General features: G+C 33.3%; 1 pseudogene; it reads right to left on the reverse strand.

The window, feature by feature from the left end:
* Window positions 1-16,999: 16,999 nt before the first annotated feature.
* On the reverse strand, window positions 17,000-19,534 carry LOC120195432 (annotated as a pseudogene).
* Window positions 19,535-22,808: the final 3,274 nt, after the last annotated feature.

Genomic DNA, 22,808 nt, shown 5'->3' on the forward strand with positions numbered 1-22,808 from the left:
CAAAATAATTCCAGCTTTGTTGGTGACTTTCAACGGTGATACTTAGTTCATCTTAGTAGTATTTGTCAACTCTGTATTTCTAACCCCATTTTTTTCTCACAAGTATTTCATCGAACATCTATGTTTCACCTGAGATGCCCTGTATCTAATATTACACCTTGAATCGTAACTGGTTCCGATAGTCCCTTGGTATGGTATTCTCTTAATGGACCCTAATTCAAGTCAACACCTCCATATAATTCAAAGTTATATTATAATTTCACATGCATCTCCGACTGAAAAGTTACGCTGGAAATGAGAAGAGAGAAGCGAAAAAGAAAATTTGAGATCGAAAAAGGAATTTAGGGTTTATAATGAAATTAAGGATTGTGTTGCAAGTTTTAAAAGTTGAGGGACCTAAATGAAAGGTCTGAAAAGTTCAGTGACCATATTTGAAACGTACTAATGACAGTGTAATGTCGGGGACCATATTGCAAACAGACTAAATGTTGGAGGACTGTATTACAAGTTTTAAAAGTTAGAGGACCTAAATGAAATCTTTAGAAAAGTTCAGTGACTATTACTATACTTTACCCATAAAGTAAATAAGAAGGTAAGAGTTAAAAAAAGATAAATTTAAAAGTTCTACCTCATTTAACATCTAGGATAAGAAAGATCCCTTTGAGCATTTAAATTTTATTGATAAATAAATATATGTAATAAAATATTTTTTTAATGAAAGTAAAATAATTTCAAAGTCACCTTTTGATAAACGAGACCTTCTTAAAACATTTTGACTTATGAAAAATAAATATTAATGATAAGAGACTTTTAAGGGAGGTAAAATAAATTCGAAAGATTTCGGTTTGTCTAACCCCTAAGACAAATTGAGTTCTCCTAGAATCTTTTTATTCTATAACCAAATAATGATTAATACCTTATGTGAAATAAAGACGAAATCAAGAGAATTTGATTTGTTTAACGTCTAAGAAAAATCGAATTCTCCTCAAATACACATTTAAAATAGAAAATAAAGTTTGACATTTAATGATAAACAAGAGTAAATTCGAAAAAAAAAATCAATTTACCTAACATCTAAGACGAGAAATTTATACATTTTATAACGTGTTGATTATTAAACAAATGCATAAAAGCCAAACGGCTATAGTTGTGAAGCACCAAGCATCGGTTAATTCAATGGAGTCTTGGGAAGCCAAAAACCAAAGAATAATAATTCCCCACATAGAAGCCAATAAAAAATGAAATTAAAAATCAACAATTTACCCACTTAACTATTAATACACGTGATTTATACATATAAAATATAGTAAAAATATTAACTCATTATTTAAGATAAATTTACGTATATTATATACATATAAAATGTATAACATTATTTTAAAATCATCAACACATACGCATATTGAAAATAAAAAAGGGCTTGAACGAACAGTAAATCACAAAACAACCACAGTGTAAAATTCAAGAAATATATAGCTGAATAAAAAATAATGAAACATACAAATTGAAGAAATTGAAATAAATGACGATTTAAATGAACTAATCAGCAAAATAAAAAAGAATGGGGACTAAAATGAAAGTATAGCAAAATTTAAAGGTCGAAATTAAAGTACTTAAAAATGATGGAATCAAATAAAAATTAGAAGCTGGTACTGAAACATAAATTGTGATAATTAAAAAAAACAAAAATTTAAATGCGGGAAATTTAAATCGAATATGAATGCGTAAAATTAAAGTGCGTAAATTAAAAAAGACAAAATTGCAAGAGAATAAAATTTTAGGGGTTAGTAGTGAGATATGTTAAGGAGCTAGAATAATAATTATAAAGTTAGAGGGGTTAAAATGCAATAAAATAAAAAATGAAAAGATGATGACCATAATGCAATTAATGTTTAAACTTGGATGACCTAAGTGAGATTATCCCAAAAATATTTAAATACATAGCTTTAACTTTGCCATTCTCGTCATTTGGTAATCTGAAGCCCTAAATATTTTTACCCTATTTGTTTCTCCCTTACACACTGCTCTCTCCCCTTTCAAACGGTCGCCCTCTTCCAAAACCATGACCCCTTTTCTTTGATGGTCCTATATCGGCCAAGATTCTTTCCTTCCTGCTACCACTAGCGGTGGCCGAACTAATCTAGACCCCTAAAAATGAAATAAAGCTCGCATTTTTCTTCTCCAGCCCCTAAAACCGAGACCCCAACTTGTTCAATAAAACCTTTTTTTTTTTAATTTCAAAATGATAACCCCTAAAAGGCTAAGCCTTTTCCTTCAATGAGACCCTATTTCATACGACCGTGGAGGTAGATCGGAGGCATCTAACGCAAGATTTGAAAATAACGAGGTAAACACGAATAAAACTCTCCTATTTTTTATATGTAAATCGAAAAATAGTAGATGTAAAAGGCAAAGTATCTTAAACGTTTTTGTTTGTATTGCTTGATTGAGTGAGTAAAACCCGATCATTTACATGTATTTTAAAGACGGTTTTATAGAACCTCTAGAGATTACAAAAAGAAAGACTAAAAAGCTTCATCTTTTTTCGTTCCGACTCTGTTTCCTTTTCGTTTTTTTTTCATGTCCACCATGGCTCCGAAGAAGCGCGGAGAGAAGGAATAGCATGATCAGGGCATTAAATGCCCCTGATATCTTGTGATCATGTCTCGGCTCAGTTGGGGTCGACGACTTTGATGATCGGCGCGGCTGAAATTTTGAGCTTGACGGCGGCTGAATGTAACACATTAGGGTGAAAACCCTAATCTTGTATCGATCTGGACCGTCAGATGGAATCCAGATCTGACGACAGGTATGAAGCGGCGGCCGGGAGAAAAATTAAAGATCATAGCTTCATTAGGTTGCCATGTGTGGGCCTCTAACTCCATTTGCGTTGTTGGGTTAACTTGTCTGCTGTGCTTGTAAATGGGCTTGTAGTGGATTGTTTGGTGTACATACATCAATAATATTTTTAATAATAATAATAATAAAGGTCGGATAAAAATATGGTGATTACAATTATGATACAAAATGAATTCTGTGTTTAGTCCAAGGCTTTTAGTTATTGTGTTGCCAAAAATAAAAATGAAAGGATTAGTTCCTTCTTATTACTTGGTTGCGGAAATTAAAATAAAAGGATTAGTTCTTTTTTATTATTAGACTGTAAAAATTAAAATCAAATGATTAGTTTTTTATTATTAGGTTGCTAAAATTAAAAGGATTAAATCTTTTTAATTTCTATTTGTTAAACAAAATTAGGTTGTCATGATCTATTTTGGAGTTTAGTGTTATTAATCTTGTCAGTTAACAGAATATAAAGAAAATAAATAATGAATTTATTTCATCGTTAGAATCTTGCTTTAATTCTAACTTTGTAACGAGATATTTTTTTAAGAATTTTGGATGATTTTATCTTTTAAAAAAGAAATAGAAATAAATTGTTAAATTTATTTTCTTATAAAATTTTAATGTTTTTATTTTATAAAAGGAAATAATCGTTAGATTTCATTGAATTTATTTTTATGTTTTATAAATGAAATAAACGGTTGAATTTATTTTCTTGTTTTGTAAAATAAAATAAATGGTTGAATTTATTTTCTTATTTTGTAAAAGAAAATAAATCATTAAATTTATTTTCTAAGAATCTCATATGATTACGATATATATAATAAAATAAAACGTAGAATTTAATTTTTTATTTTGTAAAATGAAATAAATTGTTAGATTTATTTTCCTATGTTGTAAAAGAAAATAAGACATTGGATTTATTTTATTTTTTGTAAAAGGAAATAACTCGATGGACTTATTTTCCGTTTTCGAAAATAAATCATTAGATTTTATTTTCCTATTTTACAAAAAGAAATAAATAATTGATTTTTTTAATGGACTTATTTTCCGTTTTCGAAAATAAATCATTAGATTTTATTTTCCTATTTTACAAAAAGAAATAAATAATTGATTTTTTTAATATTACACGATTTTGGTTTGCAAAAAGGAAAATGAAATAAACTGTTGGATTTTATTTTCTTATTTTGTAAAAGGAAATAAGTTGTTTCCTTGATAATCTTAAATGATTTTGAGTTGTAAAAGGGAATAAATCGTTGAATTTATTTTTCTTTTTGGAATTATTAATTTTTAATTTGTAAAAGAAAATAAATCATTCAATTTATTTTCTTGAAATTTAAGTATTATTATACTTTAATTTATTGAGAATCAAGTATGATTCTATTTGTAAGAAATAAATAAATCGTTAAATTTATTTTTTTGAAAAACTCGATATGTTTATAAAGTGAGATTTTGAAAGTAAATTTACTTTGAGAATTTAATTCATGTCTTTTCAATTAGTTTATTTAATCTTTTTTTACAAAAATTAAAGAATAAATATTTTATTACCTTCATTGGTGATAACAAAAACTACTACTATAGTTTTTGCTAAAGACAAAAAATAAAGATATAAAGAAATTTATTATGTACAAATCGAAAGGTGAAAACCAACTTAGTAAAATATTAAGATTGTAAGAAGTGATTATGATGGTGAATAGATTGAACCATTAATTGATCAATAATGTGAAAAATATGATATTATTCATAAAGTGATACCATCATACTCTCCAAAATTAAATGGAGGAGCAAAGCGGAAGAATTAAATCTTAAAAATAAATTATGAACGCAATGCTAAGAAGTTCTGGATTATCACAGAACATGTGGGGAGAAGTTGTTTTTCAGCTAGTTACCTTTTAAATAAGGTTCTCTAGGGAAAAAATGATAAGACATCATATGAGTTATAGAAATGTAGAAAATATTTCTACAAATACTTCAAAATGTGGGGGTGTCTTGTAAAGATAACGATTTCATTATTGAAAGAAACAAAAAAAAATCCTAAATAGTGGTGTAACATCCTCAATATCGGGTTAGTGATTAAATTGTAAAACTTTAGAATTTTGTGACTAAAGTAGAATAATTGAATAGTTCAAGGACTTATATAAGAAATGTGGTGTATGACTGAATTACAAAGAAGGAGGAATTGAAGGGAAAATTGGTCATTTAGTAAAGGAAATAATTAAATTTGGTTATGGTATTATATTAACCCACGTGGAAGAAAAAGAAGGCAAAGTTGGTTCCAGAGTTATCTCTTCTTCTTCCTCTTCCTTCATACGTGAGAACCAAACAAAGGTGAGTTATCTTGTTAGTTAATTTCTTGCTGAATTTAAGGTTGGTTTATGATCATTAGATGATAATTAAGCTTAAGGAAAGCTTAAGTTATCTTAAAATCAAAGGATGAAGGAGTTAGGAGAGATTAAAGATTATGAGTTCTTGAATGAAAACGTGGAATAGAGTTAATAAATAGAATTGGAAGTTAAATTTGACTTGTCATCAGTGGAATTAAGGAGTAGGAAGTGTTAGAATTGAATTTAGAACAAGTAAGAAATTTGGTATGATTCTTGAATTCCATATGAAAGATAAAATTTTGAGGTTAAAGATGGGATTAATGAGTAGAAATGAGTTTAAGAATGTGTATATGAGTTATGAATATGTAAAGGGATCAAATATGAAGTGTTTATGAGGAATTGAGTGAATTTTCGGGCTTAAAACGTGATTTCTAGGCTAGGGGTATCGGTACTCATTCAACAGGTACCGATACCTCAAGAGTAAAAATAACGAAGGCATTCAAAGGGTATCGATACCTGGGAAGGTAGTATTGATACCATAGGTACAAATACCTTAAGGGAGGTATTGATACCAGGGAAATATCGAATATAATTTCGGTACCGATACTCGTCTTGGTATCAATACCCTCAGCTAGGGTAGTACCGATAACCTATAGTGGGTATCGATACCTCTTCAAAGAGAAATTGAAAATAGACTTTTCTTTTAGTTTAAGAAATGAAAGATTAAAGTATGCCATTTAGAATATTGATATGTATCAATGTATGATTATGTAGATATTGAACATAACCTTGTTCTGGAGCAATCAAAGAATTAGAAAAGGTCGAGAGAAAGATAAGTGCTAGAATCAAGTGAGGCTAATGTGATTGTATACCATAGTTAATATAGATATGGTTTTATGGAAATAAGACTTGTGATAAGTCTATTTCCTATATTTAAGTTCATGATTCCATATTCATGTAAATGCATATGTTATGATTATAATAAGTAGGTGCATGACTCATACATGTTTAGATATAATATATATACAATGTATGCAATTACAAAGAATGAATTCAAGTATTTGTAATAAGCAATTGATCATATATGTGTGCATGTGAAGTGAGTAATGTGTATATGAAAAGTGATAAAAGAGATATATAAATGTGAAATGTATCAATAATTAAGCTCATGCTATACGATATGAGAGTTGTAGGTATAATTGGCATGCCAAGAGTCGAGGGATTATTAGTGGTCATTGGGACAAATATTTAGTGCCCCTAGTGGAAATTTATTCGAGCTGTGGTGACATCATTTGTGCACAACCTCAGTGTACTCACGTCCTCATGTTCTCAATAATGTACATGGGCATATAAAGATATATTGAATGGAAACTCTGATTAAAAGTTAAGTTTCATATGTGCATATCATAAGAGCATATGTTATAGTTAGTAGTTACATGTAAATTGTAATGTTATAATTGATTGATAGTAGTGCATGTTTAATAAATTTATGATTACATATTCTTTTATGCCTCATTAAGTCTATGACTTAGCGTGTAAGTGGTTTACACGTAGGTACAAAAAAACAGGAGCACCAGAATTAGGAGTTGCAAGGACATCATACAATTACTAGCAGATCATATCAGAAGTAATTTGCAAAGTAGGTATTTTGTTGTATTAAGTGTGTTGGCATGTAACCAAGTTGTGAATTACACATGCTCTGATCGATTTTGTATTATTTTGGTCTAACTCATGTAAATTAATGTATTTTCTTTAATGAAAGTTTAGATTTTTCATGCTTTTGATAAGAGTCGAGTTTTTGAAAAGTCAAATGTGACACCTCAGATTTGTATTCGGGTCGGGTACGGGTTGGGGGTGTTATATTTAATGGTATCAGAGCTATGGTTTAGCTGATTCTAGGCATAAACTGGAGTCTAAAGTGTCTTTAAATGTGTACATGCCAACGTATAACTAAGAACTTCTGATCTGATAGAATAGTGAGTATGTTTTGTTGTTAATATAATGATATGATTATATTTTAATAGATGTCCGGACATGATAGCTCTAGAAGTGAAGCAGGAGACAATAGGCCCGCTGAGAGCAGTAATTCACATGCCCTGGCTAGGCAAGGTGAAGAACATGCACATTCTGGAGTGCATGTAGGTGATCAAGATACGTTCTTTAGGACGTTGGACGTGATATTGGAGCGTTTCTAACCTCCTGTCTCTTCAAATCAGAGAATGAATGTTGTGAAAGAGTTGAAGGGTTTAGGAGCTCTCGAGTTTAGAGGGGAAGCCGAAAAAAATCCTGTTGCTACAGATCTTTGGCTCAATGATGTAAAAATCATGCTTGAGGGACTTCATTATTCTGATTCGGAGAAGCTGGATGGAGTAGTCCTTGCTCCGTGGGCAAGCCAGAATTTGGTGGACCAACGTTACATTGAGGATGTCTGGTGATCAAGTAACTTGGTCCTTGTTTTTAGAACAATTCAAGCATAAATACGTATGAGATCAGTTCATCTGACAGATGAAGCAAGCGTTCATGAATTTGAAGTAATAAAACCATACAGTATATAAATACAAGTGTGAGTTCAACAAGTTGAGCTGCTTTGCTGCCAAGCTTATCCCAATTGATAAAGATGCTTGTGACTGGTTCATAGAAGGACTGCGTCCAAGACTGAAAGAAATGTTGATTGTGTTGAATCTGTCTTCGTTTCAAGAGGTGGTAAATCGTGCCAAAGCTCTAGAAAGTGCTCAGAACGAGAGGTTTGGATATTCAAAAGATCAAACATCTAAAAGAACAAGTGTTTCTTCGAGTTTTACACCATAAAAAAGGGCAGAGATGTGGGTTCTCGACCTCAAGCTAGATCAGAGTCAGTGACATCCTGCGATAGAGGATTGAATCCGATGAGAGGCAGATAAACTCAGTTAGTGGGATCTGGAGCTGGGAGATCTAACCAGGGCCAAGTCAGATAATGTCCACATTGTGGAATGAATCACTCAGGGATTTACAGAATGATTTCTAGAGCATGCTTTAAATGTAGGGACATCGGTCATTTTATCTGAGATTGTCCCATGATAGCTGGTGAGTCTGTACAACCAGAGAAGTCTGCTTCTGTGACTCAGAGGGAAGAGGTAGAGGCAGAGAAGTCAACCAGAGTCCTCTTCTCAACAGAAGATACGCTCCACGACTCGAGTGTATATTCTCAAGACCAATGAGGATCGAGATGGCCCGGAGATCATAAAAGGTATCTTTCAATTGTATGACAAGAGTGTTTGGTAATGATTGATTCTGGTTTTACCTATTCTTACATTAGTAGTAAGCTAGTGAGGGAATTGAACATTCAGTTAGAAGTTACTAGTAATGATGTGATAGTGACGAATCCATTAGGACATAGTGCTCGGGTAAATATGGTGTGTCGAGGTGTCCCATACAGGTTCAGTGAATTGAATTCCCTGCTAATCTGATAGAATTACCCTTTGACGAATTTGAAGTGATACTGAGAATGAATTGGTTAGATCGTTACCATGCTAATGTGGATTGTAGACTGAAAAGTTTAACGTTGTTAAGTCCTAAAGGTGTAGAAGTTATTATATTTAGTGAATGATGGAATCCATTGGCAAATGTGATATCAGTGATGTCAGGAAAGAAGTTATTACTACAGGGATGTCAAGGGTTCATTGTTAACGTGCTGTATGTTAGAACTAAGGAGAAGGGGATTGAAGAAATTCCTATAGTCAGAGAGTTTCCCGATGTCTTTCCTATAGAATTATCGGGTTTACCTCCGGATAGAGAGGTAGAATTTCAGATTGAGATAATGCCAGGAACAACGCCCATTGTAATGAAACCATACATAATGGCTCCAAAAGAGTTGCAAAAATTAAAGATTCAATTACAGAAACTACTGGACAAAGGATATATTAGACCAAGTGTATCGCCTTGGGGAGCTCCAGTTCTGTTTGTTAAAAAGAATGATGGTTCAATGCGTCTCTACATTGATTATATGCATCTTAATAAGGTGACCATCAAGAAAAAGTATCCCCTCCCACGAATTGACGATTTGTTTGATCAGTTAAAGGGAGCTTCAGTATTCTCAAAGATTGATTTACGTTCGGTTATCATCAATTAAAGATTCAGGATAAAGATATTCCGAAGACAACCTTTCGAATGAGATACGAACATTATGAATTCATTGTGATGCCATTTAGAGTAACCAATGCATATGCTGCTTTCATGGATCTCATGAACAGAATATTCCAACCTTATTTAGATCAGTTCGTAACGATATTCATTGACTATATTTTGGTGTATTCGAAGTCAGAATAAGAACATATTTCGCACTTGAAGATAGTTTTACAGATTTTACAAGAAAAGAAGCCATATGCGAAACTATTTAAATGTGAATTATGGTTGAACAAAGTGATATTCCTTGGACATATAATTTCTGCAGAGGGAATTCGAATGGATCCTCAAAATATTAAAGCCATTTTGGAGTGGGAGGTTCCAAAGAATGTGTCGGAAGTTCGAAGTTTTCTGGGGTTAGCCGGTTATTATCGAATGTTCATTAAAAAAATTTCGATAATAGTTTTACCCCTAACTAAGTTGTTGAGGAAAGAGGTAAAATTTACCTAGACTCATGAGTGTCATGAAAGTTTTGAAATGTTAAAGAAGATTTCGACAAAAGCTCCAGTGTTAGTCCAATTCGAGTCTGGCAAGAATTTCGTAGTCTATGGTGATGCGTCTCATAATGATTTAGGATGTGTATTGATGAAAGAAGGTAAGGTAGTAACTTATGCATCGAGACAGTTAAAACCGCATGAGAAGAATTATCCGACGTATGATCTGGAGATGGTTGTAGTAGTGTTCGCTCTTAAGATTTGACATCACTACTTATACGGTGAATATTGCTATTTGTATACTGATCATAAGAGTTTGAAATATTTGATGACTCAAAAGGATTTGAATTTAAAATAGAGAAGATGGGTGGAATTTCTCAATGATTACGATGTGGTAATTGATTTCCATCTAGGAAAAGCAAATATGGTAGCAGATGCCTTAAGTCGAAAGATGTTTACAGCCTTGCGAGCTTTGGATGCCAGACGATCATTAAATGGAGATGGAGCAATATGTACGGATTTGACTCTCAAGCCATCATGGCTAGATCAAATTAAGGAATTGAAAAATAAAGATGAGACGTGTTTGAAGAAATTGCAGGAAGTAGAGAAAGAGCAGATAAAAGATTATAAGATCAAGTCTGATGGGAACTTGTACTATCGAGAGAGATTGGTAATTCCGGATGATGATGTGTTAAAGAAGGAATTGTTATCGGAAGCTCATTGTAGTCCATTGACGATGCATCTTGGAGGGAATAAAATGTATATGGACCTTAAGAGCCGATATTGGTGGCCAGGAATGAAGAAGAATATTACGGAATTTATATCTAAGTGTTTGACTAGCCAACAAGTCAAGGCTGAACATCAGGTTCCGTCAGGACTGTTGCAACCAATGTCTATTCCTCAATGGAAATAGGAGAATATGATAATGGATTTTGTGATAAGGTTGCCTTTAACTCCGAATAAAAGATATTCAATCTGGTTAATCGTAGATAGATTGATTAAGTCAACCCATTTCATCTCGATAAGAACTGATTTTGCTATGGAAAAATATGCTGAGTTGTACATCAAAGAAATTATTAGATTGCATGGAGTTCCTGTTTCCATAGTTTCTGATCGAGACCCTCAATTTACTTCAAGATTTTAGAAGACCTTGCATGGAGCGTTAGGCACTCGACTGAACTTCAGTACAACATTTCATCCTCAGAAAGATGGACAGTCTGAGCGAACTATCCAAATCCTGAAGGATATGTTGAGAGCTTGTGTTATTGAGTTTAAAGGATCGTGGGAAATATATTTTTACTTGTTGAGTTCGCTTACAACAATAGTTACCAATCAAGCATCAAAATGGCTCCCTATGAAGCTCTTTATGGAAGAAGAGAGATGTTGTACGCCCTTGAATTGGTTCGAGCTTAAAGATAGAGAAATCCTTGGTCCTGAGTTGATTCAGGAAGTGAAAGAAAAAGTCCAAGTAATTCATAGTAATCTCAAAGCAGTAGCTGATCGACAGAAATCATATGCGGATCTAAAGAGGAAGGATATAAAATATCAAATTAGATACAAAGTGTTTTTAAAAGTATCTCCTTGGAAGAAAGTTTTGAGGTTTGGACGTAAGAGAAAACTTAGTCACAGGTTCATCGGACCCTATGAGATCGTTAAGAGAGTAGGACCAGTAGCATATCAATTAGCTTTGCCACCTGAAATGGAAAAGATACACAATGTATTTCATGTCTCAATGCTTCGAAAGTATAGATCTGATCAATCCCATATAGTGATGCCAGAAGATATTAAGGTTCAACCAGATTTGACTTATGAGGAAGAACCAGTCCAAATCTTAGCTCACGAGGTTAAGCAACTAAGGAACAAGACTATTCCATTAGTTAAAGTCTTGTGGAGGAATCACAAGGTAGATGAAGCAACGTGGGAGCATGAAGAGGACACGAGGAATCAATACCCCATCTTTTTGCGTAATAAAAATTCGAGGATGAATTTTCTTAAGGGGGAGATTTGTAACATCCTCAGTACCGGGTTAGTGATTAAATTGTAAAACTTTAAAATTTTGTGACTAAAGTAGAATAATTGAATAGTTTAAGGAATTATATGAGAAATATGGTGTAGGACCGAATTACAAAGAATGAGGAATTGAATGGAAAAATGGTTATTTAGTAAAGGAAAATAATTAAATTGGTTTATGGTATTATATTAACCCACGTGGAAGAGGAAAGTAAGGCAAAGTTGGTTCTAGAGTTATCTCTTCTTCTTCATCTTCTTTCATATGTGAGAACCAAGCAAAGGTAAGTTTTCTTATTAGTTAATTTCTTGCTGAATTTAAGGTTGGTTTATGATCATTAGATGATAGTTAAGCTTAAGGAAAGCTTAAGTTATCTTAAAATCAAAGGATGAAGGAGTTAGAAGAGATTAAAGATTATGAGTTCTTGAATAAAAAACTTGGAATAGAGTTAATAAATAGAATTGGAAGTTAAATTTGACTTGTCATCAGTGAAATTAAGGAGTAGAAAGTGTTAGAATTGAATTTAAAATAAGTAGGAAATTTGGTACGATTCTTGAATTCCATATAGAAGATAGAATTTTGAGGTTAAAGATGGGATAAATGAGTAGAAATGGGTTTAAGCATGTGTATATGAATTATGAATATGTAAAGGGATGAAGCATGAAGTGTTTGTAAAGAATTGAGTGAATTTTTTGGCTTAAAACCTGATTTATGGGCTAGGGGTATCGATACCCATTCAATAGGTACCAATACCTCAAGAGTAAAAATAACGAAGGCATTCAAAGGAAATCGATACCTGGAAAGGTAGTATCGGTACCATAGGTACCGATGCCTTAAGGGAGTTATCGATACTTGGGAAATATCGAATGTAATTTTGGTACCGATACATGTCTTGGTATCGATACCCTCAGCTAGGGTAATACCAATACCCTATAGTGAGTACTGATACCCTATAGTGGGTATCGATACCTCTTCAAAGGGAAATTGAAAATAGACTTTTCTTTTAGTTTAAGAAATGAAAGATTAGATTATGCCATTTAGAATACTGATATGTATCAATGTATGATTATGTAGATATTGAACTTAACCTTGTTCCGGAGCAATCAAAGAATTAGAAAAGGTCGAGAGAGAGATAAAGTGCTAGAATCAAGTGAGGCTAAGGTGAGTGCATACCATAGTCAATATAGATATGGTTTTATGTAAATAAGACTTGTGATAAGTCTTTTTCCTATATATAAGTTCATGATTCCTTATTCATGTAAATGCATATGTTATGATTATAATAAGTAGGTGCATGACTCATACATGTTTGGATATAATATAATATGCAATGTATACAATTACAAAAGAATGAATTCAAGTATTTGTAATAAGCAAGTGATCATATATGTGTGCATGTAAAGTGAGTAATGTGTATATGAAAAGTGATAAAAGAGATATGTAAATGTGAAATGTATCAATAATTGAGCCTATGTTATATGATATGAGAGCTGTAGGTATAATTGGCATGCCAAGAGTCGAGGGATTATCAGTGGTCCTTCGGGACATAGTGGTCCTTCGGGACATAGTGGTCCTTTGGGACAAATATTCAGTGCCCCTAGTGGGAATTTATTCGAGCTATGGTGACATCATTTGTGCACAACCTCAGTATACTCACGTACCTCTTATTCTCAATAATGTACATGAGCATCTAAAGATATATTGAATGAAAACTCTTATTAAAAGTTAAGTTTCATATATACATATCATAAGAGCATGTGTTATAGTTAGTAGATACATGTAAATTGTAATGTTATAATTGATTGATAGTAGTGCATGTTTCATAAATTTATGATTACATATTCTTTTATGCCTCACTAAGTCTATGACTTAGCGTGTAAGTGGTTTACACGTAGGTACCAAGAAACAGGAGGACCAAAATTAGGAGTTGTAAGGACATCATACAATTACTAGCATATCAGATCAGAAGTAATTTGCAAAGTAGGTATTTTGTTGTATCAAGTGTGTTGGCATGTAACCAAGTTGTGAATTACACATGCTCTGATCGATTTTGTATTATTTTCTCTAACTCATGTAAATTAATGTATTTTCTTTAATGAAATTTTAGATTTTTCATGCTTTTGATAAGAGTCATGTTTTGAAAAGTCAAATGTGACACCTAAGATTCGTATCCGGGTCGGGTACGGGTTTGAGGTGTTACAAGTGGATTGTATTGGCTATATAGATTATAGCAAGACATATCGATATCTTGTGTATGAATCAAAGAACTCTAGGATTCACAAGAACATGATAACGAAATCAAGGGATTCATCATTCTTTGAAACATATAAAGATAGTCTAGATGTTTAACAAGAGGTTGAAATAGAGACATTGTGATGATGACAAATGAATGTGAAAAAATATATAACATTGTTATAAGTAACAATGAAATGGTAAAACGTACCAAATATATGTTAAATTCAAGATTTGACATGAAAAAAACTTTGAGGCCGATTGATATGATTTTGGACATCCAAAATGTAACATCTTTCTAAGGGTCTCATATTGTTGAATTCACACTACGTGGACAATATAAGTTTAACAATGATTTTTCTGACATAACTAGAACTCCAATGAATATGAGTCAACATTTTTCCAAAAAAAAAGTTAAAATGTTAGCCAAATGGAATATGCAATGGTAATAAATGCCTAAATGGATTGTATTAGACTATATATTGCTTTCATTGTGAGTAGTTAAGCATATTCACATCTATTCAAGGTTAAATTTTTGAAAAGAGATTGGGAGAGAATTGAGATATTTCAAATATGCTCAATATCATGAATTGCATTATTCCATAAGGATATTCCTATGCTAGTTGTGTATCTTATATTCAAGATATCAAAGACAAAAGCGAATATGTTTTACATTGGAAAGATGAGTCGTGTCATGAATATCCTCAAGAAAATGGTTATAACTAGATCCACAATGGAATCTAAGTTTGTAGCTCTATACAAGTCTGGAGAATAAGTTAAACAACTTTAGAATTTCTCAAAGATATTTTTGAATGACCAAAGTGTGTTCCCACAATATTCATATACTGAAACAAACAAAACTGATAGAGCACAAAACTTTATATATAGTGGTAAGTCAAGATATATGCATCATTGACACGATACCATTAGAGAACTGATCTTAAAGAGAGTTATCTTTATTGATTTTGTAAGATCAAAGGATTACATCGCGGATCCACTAACCAAAGGGTTAAACTGAGAACAAGTTGAGAAAGCATCTAAATGAATGAGACTAAAACCTGGAATTTAAAGGAGTTATGTGAAGAAAAACCCTACCTAGTTTACTATAGATTCCAAGATCTAGGTTCAAAGGGACAACCAAATTGCATAAATCGTGTATGGTCACTGTAGGAGTTTCTTATCCCAAGTTCGTTCCTATGATGTAAACAATGATCAAATTGGTGTAGACTACAAGAAGCTTTTAATAACCATTGTGTGATTTGATGAGTCGAGCAATATAAGTCACCTATGTGAGAGTGAAGTGAGGTCACTTCAAAGAGACTATTGGGGATAATTTTTTCAAACTCTTACAGAACCAAATAATATTAGAGGGATAGTTGTGTGAAGTATATCATCGTTTACACAAATGAAAGAACAGTTCAAGGACATCACATTTACTGGTTAGCCAATAAAGTAAATATAATATCACAAGGGAAGGTTCAAAAGAGGATCTACCTATCCTATTCAATTATCGATCATAGAGTTCACCACATCGAGTCAAAATGGTTTTGATAAAATGATCAATTTCATTCATGTGGGGGATTGTTTGAAAAAATTGATAATTTTAAAGCTTTGAATGAGAAATTGATCCAAACGTTGCTAAGAAAAATGTGGAACCAATTGTTGGTTTGTACATGCGTAGATGTGCACGATGTGGGTAACGTTAATGTCCGAACCGGTGAGGCTCTTTGTGGGCTTGGGGATATTTTAACCCAACTGTGAAATATTTTCCTCAAATAGAGCATATACTTTTAAAAAAATTACAATTAAAAGGATAAATATTAGAAGGTTCCTTTAATCAAAATAATAATTTTGGAAATTGCTTGATTTCTCGATTCTCATTAATGTTTCATTAGGTCAAAAATTCTCAATTGTTTACAATGTGAAATCCCTATAAATACCGTGTAAACCTACTAGGTTAAACACAATTCAAATTGTCTAGTTTTTTGGTGATAGAAAAAGACAAGGAATAGTTTGTGATCTCTACAACAATGCAACTGTAGATGATCATTTAGTTGTTGTATCTTGGGAGACAGACGATCAATGATCTCAAGCACCATAGGAGTGGCCGAAAATCTGTCTTAAGGAAACCACGACGCTACAGGCCTTAACCCGATTCCAATCGTTCATTCTATATTCCTTTTATTTTATTATTGTTTCATGTACACAAATTTTGCTATAAGATCCTGCCGTGGAATTAAATGTTATCAAGACTTGTGTAAATCAATTATTTAAATAAGATTTTCCTTCTGTTTTAGCATCTCGAATTGTTATGCTGTAATATGAAGGAGTCAATGAATTGATGGGAAAAAAGAATTTGCAAACAATTGTAGCCAAAAGACCCAATTGAGTAAAATGCAAAGTTAAGAGACTAAATAAAGAGAATAGAGTACATTTTAATAAAAAAGTAAGAATTAAAGTTACATAAGTATTCTATTGTGGTATATGAGCATGTGATTCAAATTTGATAAAAAACGAACTTAAAATATAGGATTAATCGAAGAAATAAGAAATTATGAAAAAATTGAGGACTTAATTGAAAAATAAAAAAATTGTTATGAAAAAGATGAATTAAAAGTACATATGTATTCTGCGAATGTTTAGGAACATGTTCAAATTTGATAAAAAAAGACTTAAAATGAACGAGGAATTGAAGAAATAATAATCACAGACTAAATCGTAAAACTGCCAAAATACTTAATCAAATTTTGGAATTTCAAGTAACTTGAAATTCCAAAATTTCAACTCGACTCGAACTCGATAACCGAATTGATAATTCGAGTTGACTCGAATAACTTGAAATTGAAAAAGAAAATTATTTTTCGAGTCTTTGTTCACCCATGTGAAATAGAATGGTGAGTAAAAATAATACCAAATAATCGTATCTAATCCTAAGGAATGCTCTCAGTGTTGCTTTTCATATTTCACACATTGCATTTCAGTAGCAAGAGTGAGTGGCATTGAGAGTTAAAACAAAACGCTGATGAGAAAATTGCTAATAAAGACCTCCATAAACATCGTATGATCTCTTATCTCACGTATAATAGGTAATAGATGCACCAAATCGTCATATACAAAAGCTTCGACACCACACAACGACATTCCAATGTGTTTCTTACATCATTGCTCTCTCCTTGATCTCTTGTATCATCTTCACACTTGCCACATCGCTGGCCTCTGCTCCGGTGAGGTCAAGCTACAAACACTAGCAACTTCGGTTAGCATTCCGAGCCTGTGGTTTTCCCCGACGTCATCTTCTCGAGTTGTTCTGACCCATTCCAGCAGGTCATGGGGCACAAGTACCGGATGTTGCGACGGATGCTTACCGGTCAATAGCTCAAGCAGGAGGACACCAAAAGCATAAACGTCAGACTTGGGAGTGAGTCTGCTGTTGGATTTCCGAACCTCGGGGCTTTATAGGCTGCAAAGTCGGGATCTTCAGTAGGAGAGTCTGCAAGGACGGCAAGGCAGTAGTCGGTAAGACAAGCTTCGAAATCAGCCCCGAGGAGGACGTTGGTGGATTTCAGTTGCCATGGACAAGCCTCGACGCTTGGTGGATGTAAGCCAGGCCCTGTGCAACATCTTCTGCTATTTTTAAACATGATGTCCAATGAAGAGGCTTTGCCCTCGTTGATCTTGAACCTGTACATAAGTTGGCAATGAATTTGATCTAAAATTATTTCAAGAATCTCATAACTGAAAGTGAAATCTACAAGGATGAACTGAAATCCCAGAATTTCGATTGAAAAGTAATCGTGGGTTGAAGACAATAATGTTCTAAAAGCTGCCAAAATTTTCTCATTACTTTTTCGCAATAACTTTAGCTTAAGTCGTCCAGAATCCAATGGGAATATTATCCCACCAATAATTAAAAAAGTTGGAAACATAGGCCCCATTTTTGTTCATCTTTTACGTTTTAGGTTTTATCCCATTCTAACCCTAACTATAATGTGAAACTCGGCCATTAACTCACTGGCACCTAGTAAACCCAGAACCAATAACTTGAAAAAGAAGGGAAACAATTAAATTCATACCATGAACGAGATTGAAAACGCTTCCATTGGGTTGATAATCATAAATCACAAGCCTTTCTCCTTTGGCTTGAAAATAAGCTCTAAGCGGCACCAAATTTGGATGTATCAGTTCTCCGACAGCATCCATATGCTGCTCAAAATCCTCACCGGTGGTTGCCGCAGATTTGCTCGCGTCCAATCTCTTCACCGTCAAAATCAACTGCCGATCAACCACAGCCTTGTAAGTGGTCCCCATCGTTCCCCTCCCTAATAACTCAGCCGAAGCTCTCATTAACTGCTCTAAGCTATAGCCTTCAACTTCACCGCCGACGAAAACTAAACTCCCACTCTTTTTCAGCTTTTGAATCTCTGGTATTACTATTTTCCTTTGCGAAGCTTCTTCCACTCGGGCACTTGAGTTTCCTGGGTTTGAGTTCGTTACTTCAATGAAGCTGCCGTTGTCGGCTTTGTTTCTTGTGAGTGTGCTCTTTGTTTTCTAAACACGGAAAAAGCTAACAAGACTGAAAACAATATCAAAGCAATGCCGATAGTCAACCCAAGGACCATCCCAGTTCTCCGGTGCTTCTTCGGCGAAGACGGCGATTGAAGAACAACCGCGCCGCCGCTTTGGGTTTCCGCCCTTCGTCCTAGCGGACCAGATGCTGAAGGAGAACCGAAAAACGGAGCACGTGAAGTACTGCAGGCTTTGTTGATAATCTCACCGCATAAATCAGGGTTTAACGAGAACGCCGTCGAGTTGAACTTGGATAAAGTCGGCGTGACTGGTATTTTACCAGTTAGATTATTGCCTGAAACGTTGAAAGTGAGTAGAAAAGATTGGTTTAAAGGCGGGACTGAGCCATTAAACCGGTTCCACTCGAGTCGAAGGATATTTAACCGTTCCAAGGCGGTTAAGTTAGCCGGAATGGGACCGGTTAAACCGTTGTGAGAAAGATCGAGGGTGGTTATCCTGTGAAGAAACAAGATAGAAGGTGGGAAAGTCCCAGAGAAATTGTTACGGTCCAAAAACAAGGATTTAAGGTTGTAAAGAGAGGACAAGTCGGGGACCGGACCGGAGAGGGAGTTGTTATGGAGGCTGAGGACCCGAAGCTGGTCGAGCAGGGAGAGGGAGTTGGCGGGAAAAACACCACGTAGGCCGGAATTTTGGAGGGTGTAGCGGACGACACGGCCTTGTGCACATTTGACGCCGCGCCATTGGCAGTAGTCGAAGCGCTCGTTGAGGGCGTAAAGCAGCTTGTTGTCGAGGTCGGCCTTTGATTTGAAGGAGAGGATCGAAACGGCGTCGAAAGGGAAGAGTAAGTTGGTCTGTGGAGGATAGGTTATAGGCCTAGAAAAACATGTTAAGAAAACCCAGAATAAGACGAAGAGATGAAGCAAAGATTTCAACTTTGTTTTTGGCATTTTTGGTTTTGTCTAAAAGATTTTGAATTGATTTGAAAAATTGAAGCTTTTGATGTATTAATTGAGCCTGAATTTGTTGTAATTGTTTGGGGGATTTGGGGAAGAAAGGTTGTGAGAGAATGAATCACGTGACTCGCACAAAAATCATTCCTTAGTTACCCCAATCAGCAGCGCGTGGCGTGACTCTTATTGCTTCTTTCATTTCATTTTTTTATTATTTCCTTTTAGTAGTAAATTATTATTATTTTAGCACCCTTTATTATTAAGTGATTTTCCTAATAAATCACCCTTTAAATGTTTATTTACCTATCAGCATCGTTCAAATTATATTTTTTGATCTAACACTCTTTGCAGTAAGGCACTCCTGAAATTGCGTTTTACTTTGATTTGACGCCACGTGGACTAAGGAGCGCGCCCCTGAAGCGCGCCTTACACTAACATGAATATACGCTGGCTAAAGCGCGGCCCTTGGGCCACGTCTTACGCCACGTAAGGTAAAGCGCAGCCCCCGAGGCACCTTTGCTTTTTGCATTTTTAAATCAGTAACTTGTCTATATCAAAATTATTTCATCAGTATCATTTATGAACCCGCCAATCTCAATACCAAAACATGGGTTACATCTATGTCAGATGGTGACAGATATCTCAGCCCGCCAGATCTTCCAATTGCTCGCAGAAAATCTTTACAGAAATTTTTAGAAAAGCGTAAAGAGAGGTAAATAAAATTCCTGAGTTTTTACAACTTGTAGAGCTTATTACGAAATCTGGCTAAAAATAAATTATTTATTTAGTAGTTGATCTATTATTGTAGTTTTATTTTGATCGCATAATTATTCTTTTTATATCATATATAATGTTATTTTTGGTACTGTTTTAATCATATATTGTTAAAAGATTAATTGTGACATTGAAAAATAAAAAAATTCATCATCTTAATAGTTTTATCTATTGTTATAACGACAAGTAATTAAATTAAATTATAATATAATAATAAATATAATTTAAAAATAATATAATTGAATATGTAGAATTGAATTAAAATATAATATTATATATGATTAATTAAGTTGGAAGAATAGATAAATAATTAAATATGTAGTTTACCTTGAAAAAAAAAACATATGCCGATTGAAATCATTTTTATTTTCATTCAATCTATCAAAATAATAATAAGTTTATTTAATTTGTTTTTAGGTTGACTTATGCATCCCATATGGTTGCTAGTTCAATGCACCTTAAAACCCATGTTTATTGACGTCGTTGGAGTTGATGGAGCCACTTTTAATCTAATTTTAGGTTTCTATAGCCGTGTTAATCATGTCAGAGAATAATATTATTATATACGTAAAGAATGATTAAATGATGCTGATGAAATAATTTCTTTTGATAATTGACAAGTCACCGATTTAAAAATGCAAAAAAGTAAAGGCGCGCCCCGGGGGCCACGCTTTACCTTACGTGGCGTAAGACGTGCCCCAGGGGTTGCGATTTAGCCAGCGTGTATTCATGTCAGTGTAAGGCGCGCTTCAGGGGGTGCGTCTTACCCCACGTGGTGCCAAATCAGCTTAAAGAGCGACTCGAGGGCGTGTCTACTGCAACGGGTGTTAGATAAGGAAATATAGTCTGAACGGTGCCTGACAGAGAAATAAACATTTAAAGGGTGATTTATCGGAAAATCACCTTATTATTCATATAGCTTATTTATGATCTATGTATATTTTTATCGTATTCGAACAAATTAACTTTAAAGTTGCAAGTTATATTAATGAATTTTAAGTTGATATTCTTGTTGTTTACTTTTTTTACATTCATTTGTTGTGTTTGAATAAGTTTGTTTTTTGTGTTTGTATTGTTCGTTTATGTTTATTTATTATGTTCGTTCGTTTATGTTCGTTTATCATTTAAATGAACGAACATGAACAAGCTATATTCCTTAATGAACGAACATGAACATACCTCCGTTCGTGTGCGTTCGGTTCGTTTAGATGCATAGTGGTATCTATGTACACATACATTTTTGTAGTTTTTGGAAAATTTTGTTTTTAGTATATTTTAAAACATATTCGTTCAAGGGATCAAGGGTTTAAAAGTTAAGTTGGTAAATTATCAAAATGAAAGAACAGTTATGAAGGATCCACAAATTAAATCATTAAATAAAAGAAAAGAAGAAAATACGGTATAGTGAGCAAAATTAAGTAGTGAAAGAGTAGTGTTAGTGACGCGCCAATTAGAGAAGCTCGTTGCATGAAAAATGGGTGTAAAAAGAAGACAGCCTTGAGTCCCAATGAAGTCGAAGGATGGTCAAGTTGCAATGCAAAATGGTGTAGCACTTAGCCTTGGATTGGCCCCTGAAACCCAAGGCCCTCACCGCCTCTCGTTGAAACGCCTTAACAACAACAATGACACACCCACCTGAGCTTACAATATCCAATATTCATACTTGGACACTACACCTAGTGGAGTAAATAAAGACCAGACAGATGTAATTGATTAAAATTTGATTCATATTTAAATTTAATGTTAGATTTTAATTTAAGTCCACTTGAATTTTTAATAATAAGTTGAAGTGAGTTATTTAATATCCGACTCGAAAAATGAACGAATAAATTAAAAAATATTAACATATTAAAATTTTAAGTTTTAAATTAAGTTATTAATAATATTAACATTTATACATTGTTTTCTTAAATGTAATGTAATGTTTTTATGTATTTAATGTTCATATTTGAGTTTAAGTTGAGTTTCCATCGAGTCAGGTCTAATAATATTTTGAGTTTAAGTTATTTTCAAGCTCAAGTTAAGTTTTAATTTTTAATTTTAATTTCGAGTTGAGTTTGACAATTTTAAACACATAAACTTTCAAATTGAATTAAATTTAACTTTAATTTTTTTAATTGAGTCGAATTCAACAAATACTTAAACTTGAATTGACTAGTATACCACACTAATTACATCATCACGCCCAAATATTATTATTCATAAACACAAATATTCATCTTCTTTATTACTGTAAAGTTTTCTTTTTCATGGTCATCGACTACTTTTAAAAATACAAATTTTAACGTCTGTTAACTTGCATTTACCTTCCTGGAATTTAAGAGTATTCAAATCCCTATCAAAATATGTACCAATAATAATTATAAACTAATTATGTTATATTAGCATCATAGTATCTTTATCTCTTCAGTTATTTATTATATGTTAATGTTATGCTAAAATAAGAAATGTTTCAATTAAAGAAAATGATACAAAGTTAGGTAGTTGTTGGTCGTGTTCCAAACTTAAGCTTTGTTGAGTAGCATTGTTATCTTAGAGTAACAATCCGAGATAATAA

This window comes from Hibiscus syriacus, unplaced genomic scaffold (assembly GCF_006381635.1).
Source record: "Hibiscus syriacus cultivar Baekdansim isolate YM2019G1 unplaced genomic scaffold, ASM638163v2 tig00117012_pilon, whole genome shotgun sequence".
NCBI classification, from domain to species: Eukaryota; Viridiplantae; Streptophyta; class Magnoliopsida; order Malvales; family Malvaceae; genus Hibiscus; species Hibiscus syriacus.